This window comes from Macrotis lagotis, chromosome 2 (genome assembly GCF_037893015.1).
Source record: "Macrotis lagotis isolate mMagLag1 chromosome 2, bilby.v1.9.chrom.fasta, whole genome shotgun sequence".
Classification (NCBI taxonomy): Eukaryota; Metazoa; Chordata; class Mammalia; order Peramelemorphia; family Peramelidae; genus Macrotis; species Macrotis lagotis.
The window spans coordinates 131,062,552-131,090,282 of NC_133659.1; the positions used below are offsets into that span (position 1 = coordinate 131,062,552).

The 27,731-nt window shown below is 37.6% G+C and overlaps 1 long non-coding RNA gene across 1 annotated transcript; it reads left to right on the top strand.

Annotated features, from left to right (window-relative positions):
• The first annotated feature begins 2,057 nt into the window (after nucleotides 1-2,057).
• LOC141513205 (uncharacterized) lies at nucleotides 2,058-27,262 on the top strand. The gene is made up of 4 exons (XR_012475733.1): nucleotides 2,058-2,119; nucleotides 8,134-8,239; nucleotides 24,111-24,312; nucleotides 26,327-27,262. It is a non-coding gene; the product is annotated as an uncharacterized LOC141513205 (long non-coding RNA).
• The last annotated feature ends 469 nt before the right edge of the window (nucleotides 27,263-27,731 follow it).

A 27,731-nucleotide genomic window follows, 5' to 3' on the forward strand; every position in this document is an offset into this window, starting at 1 on the left:
AATTTTAAAAATGAATGTTAAAATTTTTAAAAATTTTATTAAAAATAAAAATTCCTTCTCTAGACTATATAAAGACAAAAACCACAAGTCTACATTACACCCTCTGATGACCAAAAGGTGACAATTTTTATTGAATAAATCCAAATTGATTATATATTGAATTTAAATGAGAAACCAAAATCGAAAAAAAAGAACAAAAAATATACTCACCTTCATTCAGAGGGCCTCTGGCAGGAGAGGAAAATGAAATTCAAGTGTTTCTCTCTCCAACCAATGGTTGAATACTTGGGCTGCACAGTCTACTTTTATTATTCAATTCAACAAGCATTAATTAAGCATCCACTGAATGAGTGTATGTCTGAATGAGTGTATTAGATATTGGGGATACAATGACAGAAATAAATCTTTCCCTGCCCTTAAAAGGCTTACATTGGGGGGGGGGTGAAGTGGGAGAGGGGAAAGAAAGAAGAGAGATAGAACATGTACACGTATAATTAAAGATAGATAAGTGTAAAATAAATACAAAGTAAGGTGATTGGGGCATTAACTACTGGGGAATCAGGAAAGGCCTCTTGAAGGATATGGTACCTTAACTGAGACCTGAAAGGGAGCTCAGGGTTCCAAGGGGGGAAAGTAAGAAAAGAGAATGTTTCTGGCATAGGGAACAAAGGTATGGAGAAAGAAGATGGAATATTATATCTAAGATATAATCAACAGGCCAGGTTGTCAGAGCAACCAAAATGAAAAAAATAGGGTGGAACCAGATTATGATGTTAAATGTCAAACTGAAAACTTTGCATTTTATCCTATAGGCAGTAGGGAGCCACTAAACCTCCTTGACCAGTGGAGTGACATGCTCAGAATATCCAGGATATTAGTGATGGTTTCATTTACCCCAACCACCTTTTTCCTGGTACTGGACTCAAAGGCTTTGGGCTACAGTTGCCTTTACAGATTACCTAAACAGACAGCACCCTCTAATGGTAAAATGCTAGGATGAAATGCTTTTATTTCCACAATTAGGAGACCTTGGACGTATACATACATGGGAAAAAGTGCTACCAAAAATGGAAATATTTATGTAGTCAGATGTTATCTTCACCTGTGACTAGAAATACTATTTTAAGTTATTATATTAGTATGGTTGGCTTTACCAGAAAGAAAAGAGCCTATTGGCTATTGTAGAAAGAGCACAGACTATAACAGAATGAGCTATAGCATGGCCATGTACACTAGTGGGATGAGCAAGGAGAACCAGTTACTGTTATTTTGGAAAGATAGTGCATCACTGTGACTTCTCATCTTTCCTGTCATTGCTGCTTAAGTTCCACTAACCTTTTTCATCTATCCCATGGCTGACAGGATTTAGAATGAGAACCTTTTGAATTTGAATTCAGATATTTTCTATATGACCAATAGCAAGTAGCCTGAACTTCTGATTTCTTATCTGTAAGATGGAATCCCTCTCAAAACCCTCTAAACTTCATTATTGTGTAGAAGTAACACTGAATTCACGATGGCTATAGCCAGGAGTGCCAACTCAGATACTGGAAAGACTTCAGGTTCCAGCTTGCAGGCACACACACACACACACACACACACACACACATTCCAACAGGTATCCTGAGGGCCCAACAGGAGGGCCCACTTCAGCAAGTTCCCAATATGCATCAGGTACCCTGTCCTACCTGGATCCTGATTCCTCTTAAACCAACCTTTCTTGGAGATAAATCATAACCTTTCTCCAATGTTTGTCCTTCATTTCTGAAAAAGACCAAGACATCAGGTAGGTGATGCCATGAAAAGCACATGAAGTGGATTTGAGTGAGGGGGTGCTATGCTGTCACCAGTCTCATTTTCTCCTGCAGAACTATCTGGGACCAGTGGCCAGAAATAATTAAGGATGACTGGAGATGACCCTGGATGTGGAGCAATCAAGATTAAGTAACCTGCCCAATGTCACACAGTTAATAAGTGTCAGAGGAACTCCCATCCTCCTGATTTCAAAGTCATTGCTCTATCCACTGTGCCATTCATTACCTTCATTCCAAAGGGTAGTTAGTCAGAGAATGGCCACTCACACTGCTTGGATGAGCAAGGAGAACCAAGGTTGATTCTGGTAAGATCCTGAACTACTCTGATTTTCTATCTACCCCACCATTGCTCCTTAAGATCCTCTAACCTTTTCCATTTGCCCTACAGCTGATCTTCCAATATATGTTGTCTTCTCTGATTGGAATGAGAATAACTGGATGGCAAGGACTGTCTTAATTTCCTATTTGTATACAGAGTGCTTAGCATTGGGCCTGATACATTAAAAGTGTTTGATAAATATTTTACCATTCCATTCCATGCAACTGGCAACAGAAAATTACTGTTTTAGGAGGACCAGTCTAAGAAGGAAAGTCTCAGCTCTAGTAACCTGGCTACCTGGTAAACATTCATTAAGCTATTGAAATTCATGAAATACAGAAAAATCTAATGTGGAGTCAGTAGTGGAGTGGTAGATAAGGGGAAAGAGGGTTAAAAGAAACTCATAATTTGGAGACCATCTGAAAACATTCAGATGATGCTCCAAACTTTGTCTAGTGATCAATGAATGGACAGTCTACTAAAGGAACTGAATTGTATACAACAGCTAGATTCCAGGCTCTCTATGGAATGGCAAATAAACATGGAATTTATTTTATAATGGGTTTTAAAACAAGAATCATAATTTCACATGACAGATATTTAGTCATCTATTTTTGCAATGCTCATCATAAACATTTACACAAAGACCTCATGAAAATATTTGTTGTTTTTGCCAAACATGCTTTAAATGGGTGACCGCAGATAGCACATTAGAACTGGAGTCAGGAAGACCTGAGTTCAAATCCTACTAAGGCATTTACTAGCTGTGTAACCCTGGGCAGCAAGTCAAATAACCTCATTCTGCCTCAGTTTTTTCATCTATAAAATGAAGACAATAATAGCACATACCTGCTAGGGTTCTTGTAAGGGTCAAATGAAATATTTGTAAAAAACCTTTTACAGAACTGAAAGTATTATATAAAGAAAGCTCTTATAATTACTTATTGCTGTTATCTTTGGTGAAGGAGGAAGAGGAAATAAGAAATTCTATAATGAATTTTCCAGTGCTTAGGAAAAATATTTGTCCTTATCATCCACCCCCCCAAAAAAAGATGAATAAGAAAATATCCATAACTACCTCTCCATATGTCTGCATTCTCATCTCCACAAAATTTTTAAGAGAATGATCAGCACTTATTAAGTATATCTTTGATGATGATATGGAAAAGGAGTATGCAAGTTTTCATAAATGATATATTTTTTCATAAATTATATTCTATGACAATGTCAACAAATGTTTATTAAGAATTTTCTATCTAGGTTCTATCTACCAGCTAGAGTACAGTCATACTTAAGTACCTACTTTGCTTGTTATTTGTTGACTGTTTAAAAAAAAAAACAACTACAAAAAAAATTTTGATAAACTGAAATTATACCTTAAAAACTTTCCATCAACAAAGTGTTTCTCTTGCATATGTCAAATCATATAAGATTTTTTGAAGAATATAAAACAAAAGTAAACGTTCAATAACCCTCTGGTGATATCAAGTGAGACATGAAACTGGGACACATATCGTCATAAATGGGTTTGCTATTGTCATGAAGGATGTCTAAGACAGAATGCAAAAGGAAGAGAGTCCCTGTATATCATACAATCATAAGTCTTAGGCTAGAAGTGATAGTAAAATCCATCTATATCAATCCCCTCATTTTATTGGGGAGAAAAGTGAGCTACATGGAATGTTAATGCTGAGGTCTTCTAAATGTTTCAGTTTGTGAATAATAATGGATTATTTGCATAAAGCTCTAGAACATTGCATAACTTCTCAAATGGGATCCATAATCACTCCAAAGTCTGGCCTAATTACCCAGACAGGAATTAGATAAAGAATGTCTATTGTCTGGGGTGGCTAAGTGGTGCAGTGGATAGAACACCAACCCTGGAGTCAGGAGGACCCCAGTTCAGATCTGACCTCAGACACTTAATACTTAGCTGTGTGATTTTGGGCAAGTCACTTAACCTCATTGCCCTGCAAAAATTAAAAAAAAAAGTAGGAAGAATTAAGGTTGCAAGCCATCGAAATGGCAATGAAGAAGGGTATGTATGTTGGCTTGAGTACTCAGCAACCATTAAATAAGAATTGCACATTAAAAGTGACATAGAAGATATCAGAAGGATGATTTGAAAAGGAGGTGGGAGGTAGCTGGTCATGTAGTATCAAGTGAAGATTAACAGATAAATTCCCACTGGGGTGTGTATGTCAAGACAAGTCCCAGAGCACTGGGTAGACCCTTTGAAGAGGACATAGTTAAGAACTGCAAAGGATGAAAATGCATGGGTGGGTTATGAATCAGATCATTGGAGGGAGTATCCACAATAATGAAATGATAATAATAGCTAATAGTTATAGTGATTTAAGATTTGCAAAGCAAGAGTAGAGCCCTAACAGAAGTAGTACAAGAAATTCCCTAAAATAAAATTTTAAAAAATCCTCCACCCAACAGATAGAGAAAATGTAACAGATTGAATTCTCATCCTTATAGAAATCCATAGGAAATTACAGTGAGTCCTTTGTCTAGGCTTGGTTGGCTTAGGAAGACAAGTCTGCATACACTGTGGACTGGAGTATATTGCATACAGGCCATGCAATGGGGAAAGAGGAGGTCCCAGACCAATATGGGGCACCACTAGATCCATACCCAGGGCATCTTATTGGGGACAGATGCCAACTGGTGGCTATGTCCCTACCACCCAGTTCCTGGTCACAGATCCAGAGTGAGATGAGGAGGTAGTTGAACTGTGTCCTGGGGTAGTGTTCCTGGACTCTGATGTGTATAAGAAAAGAAGTTCAGAAGGAAGCAGCAGCAGACTCAGACCTCAGGAGCAGATAAGTTCTCAGTCCCATCACCTAGCCCAACCTGTGGGGAAATAACCCAGTGGGAATCCCAGACCAAAGGTAAGCCTACAGTTCTGACACTTTGAACCAATAGAGTTTCTTAGCTGGCTGATAGGAATGGAGTCCAGCATCAGTCTATTTTTACTCTGATCCAAACCTAGTAGGAACTGTCTCACAAGAGCCCTTTAAAGCCTTTTTTTTTTTGCAGAGGAGAAAATTAAGTCTGAGAGAAGTTAAGTGACTTGCTTAGGGTAGCATGGTTAGATCAGGCAACAATCAAACTAAAATTTTCCCTTCTCCCAATCCAGTGCGCCATATACTATGAGATCTCACATCCATCAAAGATGGAGATACTAGTTATTGCATTTTTTATCCCTAAGGTTTATACTGCAAACAATATTAAGTTTTAAGGACTTTATATTTGACAGGATTATACATGTAAAACCTTTATCAGTCACTTGCTATCTTGGAAATGAGGGAGGAAAAAAAATTGGAACTCATGTTCTTATGAATTTAATGAATTTGAACATTAAATAAATTTAAAAATTTAAAAAAAAGTTTTAAGTACTTAGTTTTAAGGACTATTTCTTCAGGAAACTGACATATGATGGTTAAATCTCTGTATAAGAGACTGTAAGGCCAAAGGCTCAGAGTTGTAAGCATTCATTCATAAACTCTACATTCATTTGAATGAGTAACTGGCAGAAAGGTTTTTTTTAGAATTTAGAGATGAAAATGAAATGACTATATTGATATAAGGAGTAAACACTTGTCAAGTAACTAAAGATATTCAAATTTCCATTGAAAAATGCTTTAAAATCATTAGGATGTTTGTTATCACTGGGGCAATTAGTTAGAATAATTAGAAGGTTTGGAAGGCCTATATAGGAGGGACAATATAAAAAGATGAATTTGCTGCCCAGGAAAGGTTTCTTTTTGCTTGTTATTTTGTTATGTAAGAACTCAAGATAGAAAGACTATTAGAGTTAGGCAAGATTAAATTGTTAGGTCAAAGCTTGATTGGCATCTGTTGAATCTGTCTGGCTGGGTAGAGGTTACAATGGTGAGCTTTGACATGTACTCTGCCCAAGAGTACAAATGAAATTTTATATTCTCTACACATCATTTCATGTCTGATTGGACTACTTAACTTTCCATAGTGCAATGAAAGGTCCATTGGACTTGGCATTAGCAAATTGTAAGCTTCTTGAGGTCAGAGATAGTTTTATTTTTGTCTTTATGTCTCTGAAGCCAGCTAAGTTTCTTGCACATTAATAATTATTGTGGAATTATTAAATTGAATCAGATAATCTGGGTCCTGGTCTCAGTTTTGCTACCTACTATATGTAACTATCTTGATTCATGCAGTGAATTCCAATTATTATCTCTTTCCCTTAAAGTTCCAACTTCACCCTTGAATCTCCTTTTCTTACAAGAGATGACATTGCCGCCCACTCTGAGAAAACTTTAATTTATGCTGAGGTTAATTATTGAGCCAATCTTTTCCCATTTAATTATTTGCCTCCTGATCCCTTTTAAACATATCTCTTGGACAAAATCATGTCTTTTTTCAGTGGGGCTCTCAGCTTCTAGATGCACTTATGGTCAGTGAATAGAATATAATGAGAATGTTGCCCACCAATAGATTTGAGTTAGAAGCAGTTAGAATGATGGTAGAGAATGCAGAAAAGGCAAGAATCTGGAAGTTCAGGCAAAAATTTTGGAGACCTCCAAAATTGTTATCCTGAGGTACTGATAAAGCTGAATCCCACTTGGAACTGTTTTGTTTTGAGGGAGGGTAGTGTTTAGATCCCGGGAGAATTGCATAAGTCTGAAAGTCAAGGGACAACTTTTCTCTGAGTGAGATGGAAATTTTTTTCCCTTACTTGTCAATTTTTTAAAAGAAGTATATATAGATCAAAGGAAAGCTACTAAATATTTTACTCTTTCTACCATGAATGGGATTTTGTTGGAATTATCTTTGTTCACAAGCCCCCGAAAATAAAAAGAAATCTCAACATTGCATTGTTGATGACTGTAAGAAAACTCAAGTTCAGCAAAATGTAAAACTAACTTCCAGTGGCAAAAACCATTAGTGCAACAGTTTGGTTGTGGAAACTTGGCTAAGACTCTGATTACTCCTTCTAGTTTCTTTCTCCATTTTTCTTTCCCTTTCTTTTTCCTTTTCTTTCCCTTTCTTTTCTTTCTCTCCCTTTACAATTTGTTTGTGATTTAAATTAAGGCAAACTGAGGCACAAGTTCCAACCAAGCAGAATGAATTTATTGGCAAAATGAGAATTTGCCAACAAACAGGATCTCAGTCTCGTCAGCAAGCTAAGATTTGAAGGCTGACAGGTGATTTTTATGGACAAAAAAGAGTGTCCAAAAATATAAAATATCATCATAAATGGGGGAGATGATAATCATAAGTATCATTGACATGGGGAATAATATGATTCGATGGAAATTGGGAATGAAGACTAACAACAACTTCTCCTTCCATCTTGCTAGGAAATTCTGATTTTTCCCACCTGCAAGGTTAGCTAATGATAACAGATTTCTTCTAATTGTATAACTAATAGTATAGAGTAACATGTTTCTCTTAATTAAAGTGATTTATAGAGAAACAACTTTTAAACATCTCAAAGAGGAAGACTAAACTTCTGAACCTATGAATTTATGAACTTATTTCAAAGACAAATATGCCTTAGGCAGTAATTATAAAAATTGTTGACAGTAATACAGAATACAATCATTTTGTTTTTTTTTCAGTTCCCCCCTTTGATCAATGAGATGTGTCTCCAATGGATCACTTATTTAGAAGCTAATTCTAAAGGATTTTAGAAATAGTCAATACCAGCTGTTCATGTAACATAAGCTTTCAGGCACAAGTTTGAAACAAACTTTAACACGGTAGCTAATGAGAAGTTTAAACAAATTGATAAGGCAGAGGGCGATAAAGACTCATTTACTACAAGTGGCTAACAGGTCATTTCCCTGTAACCAAGAAGAATTCCACCAAGGATTACTTGAGACCCCGTAATAGCATCAGTTTGTCACAATTTCATTTGACCAGTTCATATGTGAACAAGATTGATTAATCTTAATACAAGTCTCTTTCTGAGCCATAGTAAAATAACTAAAAATCTATCTCAATCTGAAGGAAGAAGATGGACTTGAGACCTGACAGAATTCTCAGTTTCAAGTGAGAACTTCAAACTATTTAGAACTTGGACTAATTTGAAAGAGGAGATTTACATGTCACCATGGTAAGCAAGAAAATCCAGCAAATGTAAACATCATGAACAAAAAGTCAGAGTAATACAAAGATGATCATCTCTATTAAATGATATCAAGTCATATGCTAATAACCTACATCCAATGTCCTTTTAATCAATACTTTTCATCTTGGGTCCCAGATGCCCCTGGGCATTCTGGAATAGGTCTCATTTCTCAGGGCAATTCTTTGAAGATCCCTTTCTGATTCCAGGTTACTTGCAGAGATTACTCAATTACTAAAATTTAGTACAATCTTCTCAATTGAGTTTTATAATAATTATTCATGTGTTGAAAAACTTGCCTAAGCCTTATAGATTTGGGTTTTAATAACTAATAGAACTATAAGAAAAACATCAAATTAAGAACCAATAATTCATCTAAAAATTTGGAATTTTCAGTTATTAAGTACCACTTGATGCTTTATCTTCATCTAAACCCTGTATCTGATATAGACTCTGCCAGCAACCTGCTGTAAGAAGAGTCTAGAAATCTTTAATAGGGAATCTTTCCTGATAGTCCACAGCTGGCAACCCTTGTTATTGAGACTATTATCATAGCACCATGTGGTTCAAGACAGCTTTGGGATAGTTTCTTTTAATCATAGTTCCATGACAGGTATTCAGTTTATATTTGAGGAAAGGTTCATATCCAGAGACACTGAGGTCTCTGGCACAAGAAAGATCCTCTTGGGAGGATGCAAGCTTCCCTTACTGACCTTTGATTTCTGTACCCTACTCACAGTACCTTACTATTCCAGTAAAGGTATGACTATCGATAGGTTAAGTTCTCATAGTTTATGAGTAAGACATACTTTGAGGGAAGAACCCAGAGACTCCCTCTCTACAGTAATCAAATATAATGAAATGAGTGACTGTCATCACAAAACAGATAGAAAGGAATTAAATACCAGTGATGGAACCCCTAAAAGTAATTTAATGTGTACAGCTGAATCCCTATTTTTTTAAGGTTTTTGCAAGGCAAATGGATTAAGTGGCTTGTCCAAGGCCATACAGTTAGATAATTATTAAGTGTCTGAGGCTGGATTTGAACTCAGATACTCCTGACTCAAGGGCTGGTGTTCTATCCACTGCACCACCTAGCTGACCTGCTGAATCCCTTTTTTAAACCAGATTTGGAACTTTTTTATATATCTTATATATCTTTTTATATATCTTAGTTCAATTTTGCTTTATTTTAGTTATGCCCTTTTAAACTGGGAATGAATTCCTGTTTCCAAGTTTTCCCAACTCCTTCTTGAATTGGAAATATCCCTCTGGCTCCTCTGGGGACTCCTCAAATAAAAATTTCCCAAGGGCCCATTAACGACTTCCCTGAAGGGGTGTTGATGGTTTACACCTTATGATCCTTTCCAACCTGAGCCAGGAGCACCCCTTGAACAGGAAAAAAAATTCCCCAGGGGTTTTATTCCTTATTAGAATTTCCTTTTTTTTGGTCAATTATTATCAAACAGTCACACTAAAGACTAAGAGTACACAAAGACAAAAAGTAAAGTTACAACTTCCTCAACAGTGTAGAGGCTTTACTTTAACGCAGAAGAGTTGGTCTCCGGTACACAGTCATTGTTTAGTGAAAAATGCTATGGGAGCATTTTAGAGAGTCTTCTTAAGAGGTTGTCCTGGAAATTGGCCCCTCCCTTGCTCCTTGCTGACTTGCCAGCTGTTGCAATTAAAATCAAGGAAAACTGAGGCACAAACTTCAAACATGATCAATTTATTAGCAAAATGTGAATTTGCCAGTAAACATAATCCCAGCTTCTCATCAATCTAAGACCTCAAAGAGGGTTGACAGATTATTTTTATAGACAAAGGGAGGAAGCAACCAAAAAACAGAAGGCAAGCATCATAGATAGTAAAGACAATATGATTTGTTACAATAGTCAAAAGCATCATAGACATTGGAACAATATGATTGGATGGAAATCAGCAACAACTCCTCCTTCCATCTTACTAGGGAATTGTGATTGATTTAGTCCACCTGAAAGAATAACTAATGATTTATAGATAGAAGATTTCCTCTAATTGTACAAGGACAACAAATGGTATAGCAATAACTGGTTTCATTTAATTAAAGAAATTTATAGGGAAATAACTCAAACATGACTCAGAGAGGAAAACAACTTCTGAACCTATGAACTTCTGAACTTAATTTAAAGACAAAGCAACATGACAATATAAAATGTCACCAGCGATATAGAGTCAATTACAAAATAGAATCCAGTTTGATTTTCTCACCTCTCAGTTTTCCTAACATGTTTGTCTCCTTGTATATGGTAAGGTGTAGGTCCAAAACTTTCTAGTTTTGGCTTGGTTATGCCTAAGTATATTTGGTGAAATGAGTAGTCAACATTAGCACATGGCTAATATTATTTTCTTTCAGAGATAAAAACTTTGAATAAGTTCAGAGGTTTGTTAGTAGTTAGAGTCTTCAAATATGCAACACAAATTGGTAGTATTTGTCTCTGAGTACAATATATATAATTTTCATACTTCTTAATGTCATCTGCAGCCATCTTAGGAAGAGGGACAGGGACTGGACTTGTGTACAAGGAACTACTCTAACAATGCAACTCAGCATCTTCTCTACAAAACTCTTAGTTTTAGAGAGTTGTTTCAAGCACTGAGAAGTTAAGTGATTTGCCCCAAATCAGAGAGTCAGTTTGTGTCAGAGGAGGGGACCTTTCTCCATGGCCAGCTTTCTATCTTTTATGCCATAATGTCCCTTACTACCACCTCAAGCCTGCGAAATCTGTTGCTTACTCACCCTGCTTCTCTGACCCTCTGGCTCCAGACAATGTTCTCACGGCGTGCAGTGTGTGGCTCCAACTACTCTCTGGTTCCATATTTGGAATTACTGACTGGTGCATCACTTCATTGTAGAGGTCCTGCAACTGTCTTCATAGTGAAGAAGTCTTCTTAGGAGTAGAATTTGAGTCCGTTAAATTCATTTCTTAGTTTCTTGGCTGGTTTCTCATTTTGATTCTTTTTTTTTTTGATTCACTTTGTCAGCCATCTGCTCTTGTTGCTAGTCATTCACAGAAAAGGGAAGCAAAAAAGCTTTGGCTTATTAATAAAGCAATATATCTTGTTTTATTATGTTGTCAGTATGTTTTCTGGTAGAAGTTTCAAACTTTCAGATGCACTTCCACTTGACAATATCTTAGCTTTTTAGGTATCACCAAAATTTCAGTCCCATATAGTTTTGGAGACAGAGTATCTGCATCTATATTAGTTTTCCCTGGTTAGTGAATTCATAGCTAATGCTGCACCTATCTCTGAATCACAGTATCTAACTTGGTCCTGGCTGTGTAATCTTCCAGGGGATTGTTGCTAGTATGTATACACCGGAAATTTAGTTTCAAACACATAATCTTTGAACTTTTCAGAGATAGTTCACATCAATCCAAGAGCACCAGTTTGTGTATGGGCAAGCTAATCTCACTCTCAATCAGTCTTCTGCTCATGAATATTATCAGTTTCTACTAACTGTCCCTCTTGGTAAAAGACCTCACATCCATAGGTAGGACAAAAACCTTGCTTGAATCTACTTAGGCCAACTCTAGAACATGTGGGAAATAATCAAGTCCTTGAAAGTCAATTTCCAATAAATAAGAGCATTACACATTCTCTATTTTCATTATCACTTCTGTGCAAGATTTTATGAGTATAGATAAGATAGACTCCATGAGAAACAGGATTAGGCCATGCTTCATGTTTTGGGGCTCCAAGGTGACCTTCATCTTTGTTTTCCAGTGCTTATTGTGCAGGCCATCAGTTTTTCCCCAAACTAAGACATAATTGTCCTCTCAAGAGCACTTAAAACATCTATTGTATCTAATCAACCTTTTTAAATAGTTCTGCCTTTCTGGTTGTATTCTGCTTGGAGTATACTTTTATTAGGATGCTGTAAACTTTGTTCCCTCTGTCCTTTGTCTTTTTAAGAATAGTTTTGTCTGTGGTTCTAGCTCTCACCAGGATTCCTGTGGACTCCAGCTTCTCAACCAGTTTCATTAGGGTAGTTTTGTTGCTTTGCTTCCAAGGTCCAAAAACAAGAAGGTAGCTTAGAACTAGGAAGAGGTGTGTTTGCTACTCTCCTGGCCTATGTTCTGGTCTGTGAGTGATCATAAGCAATGTTTTTTACCCTGGAACTGTGATCAGGATACCCACTCTCCTGCTGCTGCAAGCTCTGATGTGCTATTGTTCCTCTTCACCCCGGGATCGAGACCCAGGACTGTGATCCAGATCCAAATATGGGCAATACAACAGTCTTGTCCCTGGTGCCGGCAAAAGGATCCCTAGAATCTCCTGACCAGCTGTCACCCCCCCCCCCTTACCTTCTCTGGTTTGAGAGCTCTGGAAGCAGTTGCTGCCACTATTGAGTTAATCGCTCCCAAGGCCTGCTCCTAGTTTGCTGGGGTTTGATCTTCTCTGGCATGGCCAGCGCTGGCTTGCACTCCACTTGTACTCTGATGCAATAGACTTTTCCTGCTAACTTTGTAAGTTGTCTTTCACTGAAGAATTGTTTCAATCATCCTTTTAAAGATTATGATGCTTTAGAATTTGTTTCAAGGAATGTTTCAGGGAAATTTGAAAGACCTCAGATAGTCCTTGCTTTTTCTCTGGATTTAAAGGCATTCTAAAAGGTGTGCTCTGGAATATTTTCAGCAGATTACCAAAATGATAGAAAATTTCAGGGTCCACCCTGTAATAAAACTGAAAAATTCCTCTCTCAGTTTTCAGTACAAGCCTATAGACTTAGACAAAAATTAGTTAGTGGACATATAATTTATAAGCAGTATCCAATAATAGAGGAACTTAAAAAGTCAAATATCCAAGGCTATGGTGGAATGGCAGTTAAGGTCACTGTTTTTCCTCCTCTTTCACCCTACTCCCAGTGTGTCTAAGGGTCAGAAATGATGAAGAATGGGATTGAATGTTCACTCTAGTTGGAAATTTACCTAGTACTGTGCTCTAGGAAAAGCAGGAAGAAGAAAGGATCTCTTGTTGGACTTTTAACTGCCACAGCTGCCTCACATGCCTGCCTGTCTCTGCTCTCATTCCATAATTCCTAAACTTGTCTCCTTGTATTTCACTTTCACTTCTGTCTCCTCTGTCTGGAACCCTAAAATTGAGGCAGAAGTACCTACCTCTTGCTGCTTGAATTCTTGACTATTTATTTTTCTAAATACAAATCTTGAAGTATTCTAATTTTCTTTATCTATGCCTATTCATGTGCTTCTGAGTTTTACTGGACAAAGTTATGTGAATATGCCAACAAATCAGCACCACATTGCTGAGTCATAGGAAAATTCAGATCTACCTAGATTCACAGAATTCAAGGGTTACTGATGGTTTATGTTTGAATTGCTAGAGTCCAGAAGAAAGGAAAAGGAAAGTCAGAGAAAAGAGACTGGGAGAATTGGAAAGAGGGAGTGGACTCTGGAAGACTTAGTAAGGATAAAAATTAGAATTGAAGAGGAATAAGGCATAGAAATTGAAGAATTACAGTTAGAAGAATTTCTGTTTCAGAGGTGGGTTAAGTTATGAGTAGTCCTAGAAAGGTTGTGAGCTATGTACTAAGAATGAGAACGACCTGGAGGTCTAGAAATGACTGAAATTAGGATTTAGAGTTAGTGACCCTCATGATAAAGGGAAAGTGAACAGCAAGAAATATAACTCCTCCTAGAGTACTTCATGGATCAACAAAGAAGGGAGAGCTCAAGTACTGGAGAGGATACACAAAGGTACAATGGCACCTTGGCAGAACCACGTTTCTCTCAGTATAAGATACTAAGAAATGTAAAGTGAAGAGATCCAAGGCAAAAAACAGCATTTCATTTATAATAGGGCAGTTCCAAATGTCATGATCATGATGTTGTTTGTCTTTTGTTGTTGATGAAGATCATGTATGACCAAACAAGAATTAGAGTACATCTGAGCACTTCTGAGTGATAAATGATTGTGACTATATTAAATTAAAAAGGTTTTGCACTAATAAAATCAATGCTGCCAAAATTAGAAGGAAAACAGAATGCTGGGAAACAATCTTCACAACTAGGAGTTTTGATTAAGTCTCATTCCTAAAATATTTAGAAAATTGCATTAAATTTATAAGGTTACAAGTCATTCCCCAGTTGATAAATGGTCATAGGATATGAATAGAAAGTTTTCAAATGAAGAAATTAAAGCTATATATAATCATATGAAAAAAATGCTCTAAATCATTGTTGATTAGAGAACTGCAAATTAAAACGAGTATCATCTCACACCTACCAGATTGGCCAAGATAAGAAAAAAGGGGGTGGTGGTTAGGTGGCGTAGTGGATAAAGCACTGGCCCTGGAGTCAGAAGTACCTGGGTTCAAATCGGGTCTCAGACACTTAATAATTACCTAGCTGTGTGGCCTTGGGCAAGCCACTTAACCCCGTTTGCCTTGCAAAAAAGAAAAAAAAAAGAAAAAAAGAAAAAAGGGGAAATGATCAATGTTGGAGAGGTTTTAAGAGGATTAGGACACTGATGCATTGCTGATAGAGTTGTGAATGGATTCAACCTTTTTGCCCAAAGAGCACTAAAACTATTCATGCCCTTTGATGCATCAATCTCAATTCTAGGTCTATATCCAGAAGAAATTATTAAAAAAAGGGAAAGTCCAACATGTTCCAAAATATTCACAGCAGCTCTTTTTGTAGTGGCAAAGAATTGGAAATGGAGGCCAATTGGGGAATGGTTAAACAAGTTATGGTACATGAATACTATGGAATATAATTATTTTATAAGAAACCATAAATGGTCAGACTCTAGAGAAGCATGGAACAACTTATAAGATCTGAGGCTGAACAAAGGAAGTAGAACCAAGAAAACAATGTACACGTTAACAACAACATTGTGAGATGAAAAACCTTGATGGAAGCAGCTCCTCCCAGCAGTTCAGAGAGCTAGGACAACTGATGGACAATGTTATCCCTATCCAGGGGAAGAAAAATAAAACAAAACACACAAAACCCCCCAATCCTTCAGAATCTGAACACTTTACAAAAATATCTCTTATATATCTCTTTCCCTTAATTCCTAATTCCTCATACTGAAAATAACTATCTGTAAGCATGTTTATCAAAAACATATATGTACAATGCTAACCTGACTATTCACCATGGGGGGGGGGAAGGGAGGGTGAAAAGAAACTGTAACTTAAAAATATAATGCACATATGGATGAAAATAAATTGATTTTTAAAAAGATTATAGCCCAACAAAAATCCAATTTGCTCAATACTTTTGAGATAACCAGACTTTGTTGATTTTACAACTTTCTGCAGCCTCATATCACTTCCATCATTCTTAACTGTCATTTATGGAATTTTACTGCATTTACCCAATTAAAAAAAAGACCATGACATCAGGGAGGTGATGCCATGACATGCTAGTGAATTGGATTTAAGTGAGGGAGGGTTATGCAAAGTTACCTGCCTCACTTTCTCCTCTAGAGCCATCTGAAGCAAGTGGCCAGATATGGATCAGTACAACTGGAGATGGCCCTTAAATAGACAAAATGGTAGGGTAGAGACAATGAGAAGCAGCTAGATAGGATGCAGGTGAGAGTTCAAGGAGAGATAAGAAAGAGGATTTTTACCTCAGAAGATGTTTAACTCATTCTTCTTCATGAAGATAAAACAAGGCAGAATCTGAGGACCGTGCTACAGGAACTAACAAATTGATAAGGGTCACTCACCCCTTGGGACCTGAAATGACTTAGCATGAAGTCAGTGTGGGCCTTCACTGCTATAAGCTCCCAAAGGACCAGGATTTCTTGTAGCTTGGTGATAACTGGTGTTGGAGAATGGAGGTAACAGTCCCTGGGGACTGTACTGAAATCAAAACTCCACACAGAGATTCATCTGTATATTAGGTAAGGGGCTGCAGAGTTATGGGCTCTCTACAGATATATATATATATATATATATATATATGTGTGTATATATATATATATAGATAGATAGATATAGATATATATATATGTAGCATGAGATATGTGATGGAAGAGTTTCCTTTGGAGTAGATTCTCTGCTGCACCCTAGATGCTCAATGCCTAGAGACAGAGGCCAGAAATAGCCTAGAATCTCCTTCAAAACAGGCTGGGAGGAGGGGGACAGCTAGATGGCGCAATGGATAGAACACTGGACCCGGAGACAGGAGGACCTGAGTTCAAATTCGGCCTCATACACTTAATAATAACCTCGCTGTGTGACCATGGGTAAGTCACTTAACCCTATTGCCTTGCCAAAAAAAAATAAATAAATAAATTTTAAAAAATGCAGGCTCTGTTCCCACACCTAGTGAGATTAAAGATAGCTGAACCCATTCAGAGTTGGTCATATACTTCCCAAACCAAGAATTGTCAGTGAGTTTAATCTGATTTGTCTTTTAGCATATCAATTTATATTATTATAATAATTATATACATTGTTCTCCTGGTTCTTCTTTTTCTAGCTGTTGCCAAATTAATATGTATCCATCTTGTTGAGATTACAACAAAAATTGCTTACTGGAATACTTTGGTATTTATGGACCCTTTATTTCTATAATTGACCACTTTAGTGAATATGCTTTGTGGTGGGATTCACACTGTTATCTTCATATGATTTAAATCTCAGAGTTCCAGAATCTTTTTCATAATAATTATGAGTTTATTGAACTGGTATTACTCAAATAGTTCTATTAGGTTGAGATTTTAGGGTTTCTGCCTCCTTCATAAGGAAAGAACCTTGTGTATTTTTTCTCCTGAGTAGGTGAAACAAACTTTAGTCACTGAAGTCAAGATTGCTAGTGATTTCTGAATAAAGAAACATCTTAACCAAATCACTAACAGAAATTTAGGAAGGAGATGCACATTTTTTTCACTTTCCATTGATACTGATGTTGATTCTTGTATACTCTATCAACAACTGATGCTGATACTGGTATATACAGCACTGTAACAGATCCACTTCCACCTCTGTAGTATAAGTTTCAATCCATAAATCCATGTGAAGGACTTTCCATTCACTGGCATGATAATGTTTCAAAAGTAGCACTCCATTAGACTGGGGTCCAACCTAAACACAAAATATATTCGTCACCAGAGTAAATAAAGAAGAGAAGGAACTAGGAAGAAAAAGCAAGATATAAGGAAATCAGAACTAGAAAGGAAGAAAAATCCATACAAAGGGAGAAAATAGAGAACTGAAGTGCCAACCTTCTTAGAAGGAGCAGAAATTGCTTTTAAGATTGCAGAAGATGCCAAAGAAACTGGGACCAAGTGCAGTATAGAACCACAGATTTTGCCTGGGAAACTGTTTTAAATGTAAGATGCCTGATCAAAAGGAGAAGAGCAATTCCCATCAATGATAAGGGTTCATGAGTTCAGGTAAGAGTTGCAAGGGCAGAGGAATCTAGAAGAAACCGAGAAAAAAAAAAGAAAAAACAATTAAATTAATAATACCAATGAAAATCGGTACAGGGAAGTTTGTAGCCAGTGGAAATACTGTCTTAGGAAAAGAGACTGTCTCTGAAGAGACAACTAACTATTCAACAGGGAATTGGGGAAATGTCAATAATTTTCAAGCTGAATTTCAGATTGTAAAATCCTGATGTGAACTTGAGAAAAGTAGTTGGAATTTGGAACACACCTAGTATGAGCCCAGAAGTCAGCATGGTACAGTAGAGAGAGAGGGAAGGTCTTAGAGTCAGAAAAACTTGAGTTTAAGTCCTGCTTGATATATACTGGCTGTGTGACCATTTGGCAACTCTCTACTCCAAATTTTGACTATTAAATATATATATATATATATATATACATATATATATATATATATATACACATATTTTCGTACACATACAGTATATTTGTCTAAGTAATTTGATCCCATCACTTGACAAGTGAATAATTTGACATTTTAATAAACACATGTGTCAAGAATCTTAAGTACTAGACACTGCTTGGGTACAGAGGATGAAAAAACCCTCTTATGTAAGGGTGTATTAAAGGATGTATAGGAAGAATATAAGAAGCTTCTATTCTAATGGGAAACAAGTATATAACTACAAAATAAATACAAGTAGATATACAATAGCTATATATGAGGTAGTTTGGTTTCAGATTTAAATTGGATTTGATGCAAACAATCATATTTAATATTTGTAGATTTATTATCTATGGAATGGCTGATCATATTTGTTATGGATTCAATTGATGGACAATAGTGCCCTACGTTTGAATTGGGCCTGTTACATATATATTGATAACTCTATTCTGTAGTGGTTTTTGAATATAATCAACATAGAATGCCAAAAATAGGAGAAACATGCATGTTGTAGATTTTGTTCTATATTCAGCTGAACTAATCTTATTAAATTACTAACAAAACACTTTTGTTTTATATTCTAATTGTTTATAAGTATGTTTGTGCTTTTTTAAAAGTTTTTGTTAATATGTTTTGGAAAATATAAGGCTATGCTATTCTTGGGGAAGAAAGCTAAGAGACTGTAATGGATGTTAACACCCAAAGCTCTGAGGATCTGAGCACTATAGTAGGTTTATTTAAGTGGAATCAATCTATGGATTTTAACTGGCCTTAACTGCCACAGACTATAGAAAAATCTATAGGTTTTACCTTTTACAGTTTTGGAAGAGTCTAATCTTTGACTAATGCAGATGCTGTTGGCTTTAGATTTCAAGTCAAAGGTAAGCTATGCATGGAATTTAGAAATGTATTGAGTTTGGGGAATACTTTTTTTATCAGGATGCTAAAATATTAAGGGAGTTAATATAAAGAATTGAATTATAAATAAGGCAATAATGTTATTGTTTTTTAGGGACTTACTTGTGTTAATCTTTTCAGTTAGTTGCTGTTTAAATTAGGTTTGAATTTTGGTATAAAGTTCCTTTAAATTTTATGAAAACAAAGGGTAAGAATTCCTTCCAACATTGAACTGAGAGACTAGGAAAGTCAACTCTGTAGGTGACTCTCTAATGGAAGCCAAGTCATCAGTACCAGGAGATTTCAAAGACTGAAACTGGTAGAGAAGGAGACAAGATATATTCTAGATGTAGAAAGAACTATTTGTATTTGCTTGTCATGTTCATATGTAAAACTATGACTGTGACAGACTAGATCAGGTGTTGACAAACTACCATCTGAAAGGTCAACTCTAAACTTAGATAAGAATGGTTTGGTTTTTATATTTTTAGATAAAGTCTTATTATGTTTTAAAATCCAAAAACCATTCTTAGAGAGATGGTTGTACAAAAACAAGTAGAATTGGCTTCAGTTATAATTTACCAATACCCTTAATGAGATCCCAAAGAATCAGAATGCAATAATTCTTGATGGATAAATGGAAAACATAGATTATTTGGGAAAACTCCTTATTGATAAAAGTAGTCTGGCAGAAATGAGGCTGAGACCAATATCTTATGCCACATTCCATAATGAATTCAAAACATATACATGATCTTAATATTAAAGATCATATAATAAAAATATTAGAAGAGAAATAAATCACAGAACTATGGGTAGGAGCTGTACTCTTAAGAAAAGAAATTTAAAAAGTTATAGAGATAATTTTGATTACATGAAATTACAAAGCTTCTGCATTAACAAAATTAATACACCTAGAATAATAAGGGAAGCATTGGGGAAAGTATTTTTAAAAACTTCACAGATAAGTGCTTATTAAGATAAAGACAACTAATTATTAATATATAACACCAAAAGCTATTTATTCCCCAACAGATAAGTGGTAAAATGATATGAACAAACAGTTCTTAAAAGAAGAATTACAAATTATTAACAAATATATGAAGGATTCCATCAAATAATAATAAGAGAATGAAAATCAAAACAACCCAAAATTTTACTTCACATCCATTAAAATGATGGAAATAGTCAATGTTGGAGGGTTTGTTGGAAGACGGGGACACTAGTGCACTGATAGTGACCCTATAAATCAGGACTAATATTTAGGAAAGTAAAAAAAAGAATTATGAAAATAAAGTGATTAGTATGTCCATGCTCCTTGGCCCAGAGATATTACCAACATTTATATAGCATTTTTAGATTTTCAAAGTATTTTATAAATATTATTTAGTTGTATCCTTAAAATGTCCTTGGGGGGCAGATGCTGTTATCTCCATTTTAGAGAAATCTGAGACAGATTAAGTGATTTGCCCGGGGTCACTTACCAGCTAGGTGATTGAACTTGAAATCATATCTCCAGATTATGAGACCAATGCTCTATTCACTACACCACCCAGTTAAAGATTCCACAACTAAAGTTCCACTCCCCAAGGTCATTGATAATGTTTTATTTTATTTTTTTTGATATTTAATATTTATTTATTCTCATTTTGTACAAATGTTTTTTATACATTAATAAAATATTCTTGTTTAAGAGTAAACAAAATACCCACCTCCCCCCCCCAAAAAAAATATAAACTCACTTGAGCGATAAAGTAAAGGGGAGAGAAAAAAATCAAAATTAAAAAAAAATAATAGGGCGCTAGGTGGAGTAGTGGATAAAGCACCAGCCTTGGAGTCAGGAGTACCTGGGTTCAAATCCAGTCTCAGACACTTAATAATTACCTAGCTGTGTGGCCTTGGGCAAGCCACTTAACCCCGTTTGCCTTACAAAAAAAAAAAAAACTTAAAAAAATAATAGTAATAATTCTAGGTATGGCCAGGTGGACCGAGCACCAGCCCTGGAGTCATGAGGACCCGAGCCCATATCCAGCCCCGTACACCCAATAATCACCCAGCCATGTGACATGCAAGCCACCTTTGCGAACCCCACTGCCCTGCAAAAACCAAAAGAAAAAAGAAAAAAATCCAAAATAAAATAAAATAGTAATAATAGTAGGGGTGGCTAGGTGGCAGACAGAGCATTGGTCCTTGAGCCAGGATTACCCGGGTCCAAATCTGGCCTCAGACACCCAATGGTCACCCTGCTATGAGGCTCCAGGCAGGCCACCCAGCCCCATTTGCCCTGCACCCCCCAAAAATAATAATAATAAAAAATTTGTTTGAGTCTTTGTTCCAACACCAACAACTCTGTCGTGGGTGGGTCACATTGTTTATGATAAGTCCATCACAAAAGTTACTTCCATATTTTTCCAACGTTGCCATTGCTGATCACAACTCCCTCCTTTCATATTTCTCCACTACCATGTACTATATTTTCTCTCTCCTTTCACTCTGACTCTGCTGTAGGGTCGCTGAGTGGCGCAGCAGACAGATCCCTGGTCCTGGGGCCAAGAAGCCCCGAGCTCCCATACCACCCCTTAGGCCCAGCATCCATCTGGCCCTATGGTCCCGGACAGGCCATCCAATCCCAGCCCTTGCAAGAAGTAAAAAAGAAAATGTGTTATATCTGACCACTCTCCCCCCATGGCCCATCCTCTCCTCCTTTATTCACATCCCCACCCTTCCCCTTGCTCCCCCCGCCTTCTTACTCCAGATTTCTATACACCATTGAGTATATTTGCTGTTTCCTCTCCTAGCCACCTCTGATGAGAGCGAAGATTCCCTCATTCCCCCTTGCCTCCCCCCTTCCATATCATTGCAATAGCTCATTGTAATAAAGAAAACTGTTATATGAAATATCTTGGCCTACTCCCCCTCTCCTTTTTCTTTTTTCCCATTACATTTACCTTTTTTCTATTGACTCCATTTTTACACCATATTTTATCTTCGAATTCAGCTTTCTCCTGTGCTTCAACTATAAAAGCTCCTTCTACCTGCTCTATTAACTGAGAAGGTTCATATGAGTGTTATCAGTGTCATTTTTCTATGCAGGAATACATGCAGTTCATCCTCATTAAATCCCTCATATTTCCCCCCTCTCCTCCATTCTCTATGCTTCACCCAAGTCCTGTATCTGAAGATCAAACCTTCTGTTCAGCTCTGGCCATTCCAACAGGAACATTTGAAATTCCCCCGGTTCATTGAAAGTCCATCTTTTCCCCTGGAAGAGGACATTCAGCCTTGCTGGGTAGTTCATTCTTGGCTGCATTCTAAGCTCTTTTGCCTTCCGGTATATTGTATTCCAAGCCCTACGAGCTTCCAGTGTAGCTGCTGCTAAGTCTTGTGTGATCCTGACTGCAGCTCCACGATATTTGAACTGTGTCCTTCTGGCTGCTTGTAATATTTTCTCTTTGACTTGGCAGTTCTGGAACTTGGCTATAATATTCCTGGGAGCTGGTTTTTGGGGATCTCTTTCTCGGGGGGATCGGTGGATTCTCTCCATTTCTATTTTGCCCTCTGCTTCTAGAATATCAGGGCAATGTTCCTGTAGTAATTCTTTGAAAATGATGTCAAGGCTCTTTTCCTGATCATGACTTTCAGGTATTCCAATAATTTTTAAATTATCTCTCCTAAGTCTGTTTTCCATATCAGTTGTTTTTTCAATGAGATATTTCACATTTTCTTCTAATTTTTCATTTTTTTGGTTTTGAAGTATTGATTCCTGATTTCTGGTAAATTCATCAATCTCCCTGAATTCTATTCTTTGTCTGAAGGATTTGTTTTCCTCAGAGAGTTTTCTTAACTCTTTTTCCATCTAGCCAATTCTGCTTTTTAAAGCATTCTTCTCCTCAATAACTTTTTTGAACTGTTTTATCCATTTGACCTAAGCTGGTTTTTAGCATGCTATTTTCTTCAGCATTTTTTTGGATTTCCTTGACTAAGCTGCTGACTTCATTTTCATGTTTTTCCTGCATCTCTCTCATTTCTTTTCTTTGTTTTTCCTTCTAACTCCCTCATTTGATTTTCAAAGTCTTTTTGGAGCTCTGTCATAGCCTGAGCCCAATTTCTATTTTTCTTGGAGTCTTTAGATGCATGAGCTTGTGCTTCCTCATCTTTATACTGAGTATATTGATCCTTCTCGGGATCACAGATAATGTATTTCTCAATGGTGTTCCTCTTGTTTCTCTGCTTGCTCATTTTCCCAGCCTGGGCCTGGTTTTGGGGTGCTTCCTGAGCTTTTGGGACACTCCCACAAGGGTCTCAGTGTGTGAGGCTCTGTCCTCCCTCCTGGTCTGTGAATGACCATAAGCGCCCCCCCTCTGCCACGGGGCCAAGGTGGGGGGGCCCTGTTGTTCTATGGGGGGGCCTAGACTGCGATCAGGATCTGAATGTGGTCAGAACGCCAGAGTCCTGTTCCAGGGGCAGAGGACAGAGCTCCGCAGTCTCTCTCTTTGCTCCCTCCCTAGGTTCAATAGGGCTCATGTCCTGGGGGCTCCTGTTTACTGGCTCCACCTGTTTCTATTCCTGGATCTGGGCTGAGGTGGCCAAGCAGCTGGCTGTGTGCCCTGAGGGCTGGGCTCCACATGTTTGCTCTGGCAGAGGTACCCTGGCTGTTCCCCCAATATGTGCCTGGTGCTCCCCGGGGCGTAAGTGAGGAGACTCCCCCGCTGCTGTGAGCTGAGGCTCCCAGCTCCCTGGGGCTGCCTCCGGGAGGCTGAAGTTCTTTTGCTCTGGCAGGCCGCCCCTCTGACCCTGGGGAGCAGAGCCTTTCTGCTCTTTTCCAGGTTACCTTGAGTAGAACTGCCTCACTGGGTCCCTCTGTGGGTTCTGTCAAAAATTTAGTTGAGTCTTTAGTTTCAAAGATTTGAGAGAGCACCTAGCACATGATCCACTCTTGTCATCATCTTGGCTCCGCCCCATAATTTTTTTTTAAAGTCCCCATATACACTAAGATATTTAAAATAAAACTTTGTGGTAGCAGAGAAGCAGAAACAAAGTAGTTTCCATTGATTAGAGAATTGACAGAAAAACTGGTATATGAATGTAGTGGAATTTGCTGTGTTATAGGAAATAATGAATACAGAGAAGCATGAAAAGATGTACAGGATCTAATGCAGAGTGAAGCAGAGTCAAGGAAACAATCCCAAATGACCATGACAACTTCAATAGAAAAGATCACAAAATAATCAAAAGTAAATGTTACAAAATTACAAAGAACAAGTCTGACTCCAAAGAAAAGAACCATACTCCACTTCCTTTGCAGAGAGAGGTAAGATGTTCACATCTGTATACTCTGCAGATATTTTTATACTTTTTTGATGTATAAATTCTCTGATTTAAATTTTTTTCCATTAAATATATTTTTTAGGGATGGTTCTCTAGAAGGATAATGAAGAAGGGATACTGGAAGAAATTTGGCAATGTTAAAAAAAAGATCAATACAAATTTATTTTTAAAAATATTTCAAATCCTACTCCAGTGCTTCCTTGTGAATAATGAAAAAGTCTTTATAAAAGTATTTAATTTATGGAAAGCAACTATCCTAAGCACTGGATCAGATACAGATGGAAAAGTCAATGCCTGCAGGACATCATTAGCTCTGGAGTAGGGGCCAAGCTGCCTCTTTTCTTCCAGGCTCAGGGAGTACTTGGGAACCTCTAAGTTCAGAGAAGGCAGGGGTTGTTGCTTTGAGCTTTGTCTCCCAGGGTCTCACACCCTGTAGGTTCATGATGATGATGATGATGTTTGTCCTTTGTTCTTGATGAAGATCATGACACCAGAGGGGTGATGTCATGACAAGCTCATGAGCTGATATTGAGTGAGAAGAGGCTGTGCCAAGTCATCAATTTCACTTTCTCCTCCAGAGCCATCTGGGTCCAGTGGCCAGCTAAGAATCAGGATGACTAGAGATGGCCCAGATGCGAGGCAATCAGGGTTGTTACTTGTCCAAGGTCACGCTGCTAGTAAGTATCTGAGGCTGGATTTGCACTCTCATCCTCGGGACTCCAAGGTCAGAATTTGACCACTGATGTCTACCCAGGCAGTTTTGATCTGTATCCATTGAGAGTCTATACCAAGAACTCAAGCATAAAGGCACATTCTACTATATGGTGTGTGTACTATTTGTGGACTCTGGAATGCACACACCTCATTAAACTGGATATTCCACAAGTTTTTGTGACTTTTTAAGCTATTAAAACAAAGTGAAGGCAGCTAGGTGGCACAGTGGATAGTACACTAGCCCTGGAGTCAGGAGGACCTGAATTCAAATCCAGCCTCAGATACTTAATAATTACCTAGCTGTTTGACCTTGGGCAAGCCACTTAACCCCATTGCCTTACCAAAAAACGACAAACATAAAGTGAATGTCTAAGAGATTAATGTTTAAAAGGGCATAAAGACTTTTGGAACATGTTGAATATATGAAATGTTGAGCTGGAAGGGATCTTAGTGGTCATCCAATCTAATCCCTTCAGTTTACTGATGAGGAAACTGAGGCCCAGAAAGGTTAAGTACCTTAGCCATGGTCACAAGCTCCTAATGAGATTCTAACCCAGGTCTTCTAACTCTAAATACATTTGGGGGGGGGGGCAATCAAGGTTAAGTGATTCATTCAGAGTCACAGGGCTAATACCTGAGGTCATATTTGAACTTAGCTCCTCCTGATTCCAGGGCCAGCACTCTTTAACTACCATGGGAAAGTCCAGAGGCTCTGGGGATGTCCCAGAGTTTTGAGATCTTTGGTTCAGAGGTGGTGAAAGAAACACACATAAAGAACCATCTCGCAGTCAAAAGGAGTCAAAAGACCTTTATTAAGGCTTAAAGAATAAGTGGAATCAAAAGGTATATATACCAACAATTGACTGCCTGGGTAAGGAGAGAGGATATTTAAGGAGAAATTTTGAATATCAGCAAGGTACCCATAGGCTCAGGAATTTTACACTAGTGAAGTTTCCCAAAGCTGATGTTCAGAGGAAAGGGGGGAGGGAAATCAAGGAGGTTCTGTTCTCATGCTGGGTCCATAGATAAGGCAAACAGAGCTTTCCTAGGCTGTTAGCTTGTACCCATTCCTGAATCTACAATTCTCCCCCTGAAACCCACCTACCCCTTTCCTTTCCTGAGGTAATTATCTATAATAGGGAAGCAGTTTCTTATGGTTGAGAGAAAAGCCTTTTTCTATAATCTATTCTTTACAAGATCTGCCTAGATTGAGAAGGGACAACCTGAGAATTATAGGACTTCCTCAAAACATTGAGAAAAATAACCTGAACTTATTATTTCAGGATTTAGTGATGGAAAACTGCCCTATCATGGAACCAGAGTACAAAATAGTTATTGAAAAAAATACATCGATCCCCTCTGGAAAGAGATCCTAAAAATGAAAACACCAAGAAATGTGGCCAAACTCCAGAACTATCAGATCAAAGAGAAAATCCTGGAAGCAGTCAGAAATAAACAACTTAAATACCAAGGAGTCACAGTAAGGATTGTACAGGACCTGGCTGCATCAACATTAAAGGATCAGGGGGCAGCTAGGTGGCACAGTGAATAGAGCACTGGCCTTGGAGTCAGGAGTACCTGAATTCAAATCCGGCCTCAGACACTTAGTAATTACCTAGCCCTGTGGCCTTGGGCAAGCCACTTAACCCCATTGCCTTGCAAAAAAAACCTAAAAAAAAAATTAAAGGATCAAAGGACCTGGAATGAGATATTCCGAAGAGCAAGGGAGCTTGGAACGCAGCCAAGAATCCACTATCCAGCAAAGCTGAGCCTTCTCTTCCAGGGGAAAAAGATGGACATTTAATGAACTGGGAGACTTCCAACATTTCAAATTTGGACATCAAACAGGAGGCTCAAAGAGACACCTGAAAAGGTTAAAAAAAAAGGTAAAGGAAAAAAGAAACTGCTATCCAATAAGATGAAATAAGCTAAATGCCTACATTAGAGAAAAGACTATAACTCTTGAGAATCGTAACTCTGTTAGGGAGAATATACTTAGCCAGAAATGATGGACACTCATAACTTTTCTGTGACTCAGACAGAATGATTTAAATACAAAACCCCTTAAAAAGGACAGTAAGGAAATGGGAGGATGGAGATTGAATGGGGTAAATCTCATTACATCAAGAAGTACAAAAGACCTATTATAATAGAAGGGAAGAAGGGAGGGGGTGAGAACCACCTGAATCTTTATCTCATCAGACTTGGCTTAAAGTTAATTTACACACATTCAGTTAGTTAACTTATCTTACCTTTCAAGTATTAAAAGGGGGAAAAGGGGGGCGACAGGGAGGGGAGAAAAAGGACGAACTGAAAGAAGGAAAGGAGAAAGGGGAAAGAAAGGGGAGGGGGTGGATATAGGAGGGCAAACACACTGAAAGTGGTGGTATTCAGAAATAAAATACTAGGGAATATGGATAAAGGGGAAAAAGGGAAAATACAGAGGGAAGATAGCATGGAGGGCAATAAAGAGTAATTATGGGATGAACTCTCCCTTAAAACGTAAGTGAATAGCAGAGTGGATTAAAAACCAGAATCCTACAATATGCTGCTTACAATAAACTCATTTGAAGCAGAGATACATATAGTATAAAAGGTTGGAGCAAAATACATTTTGCTTCAGCTGAAGTGAAAAAAGCAGGGGGTTGCAATTCTTATCTCAAAGCAGCTGCAAAAATAGTGTTAAAA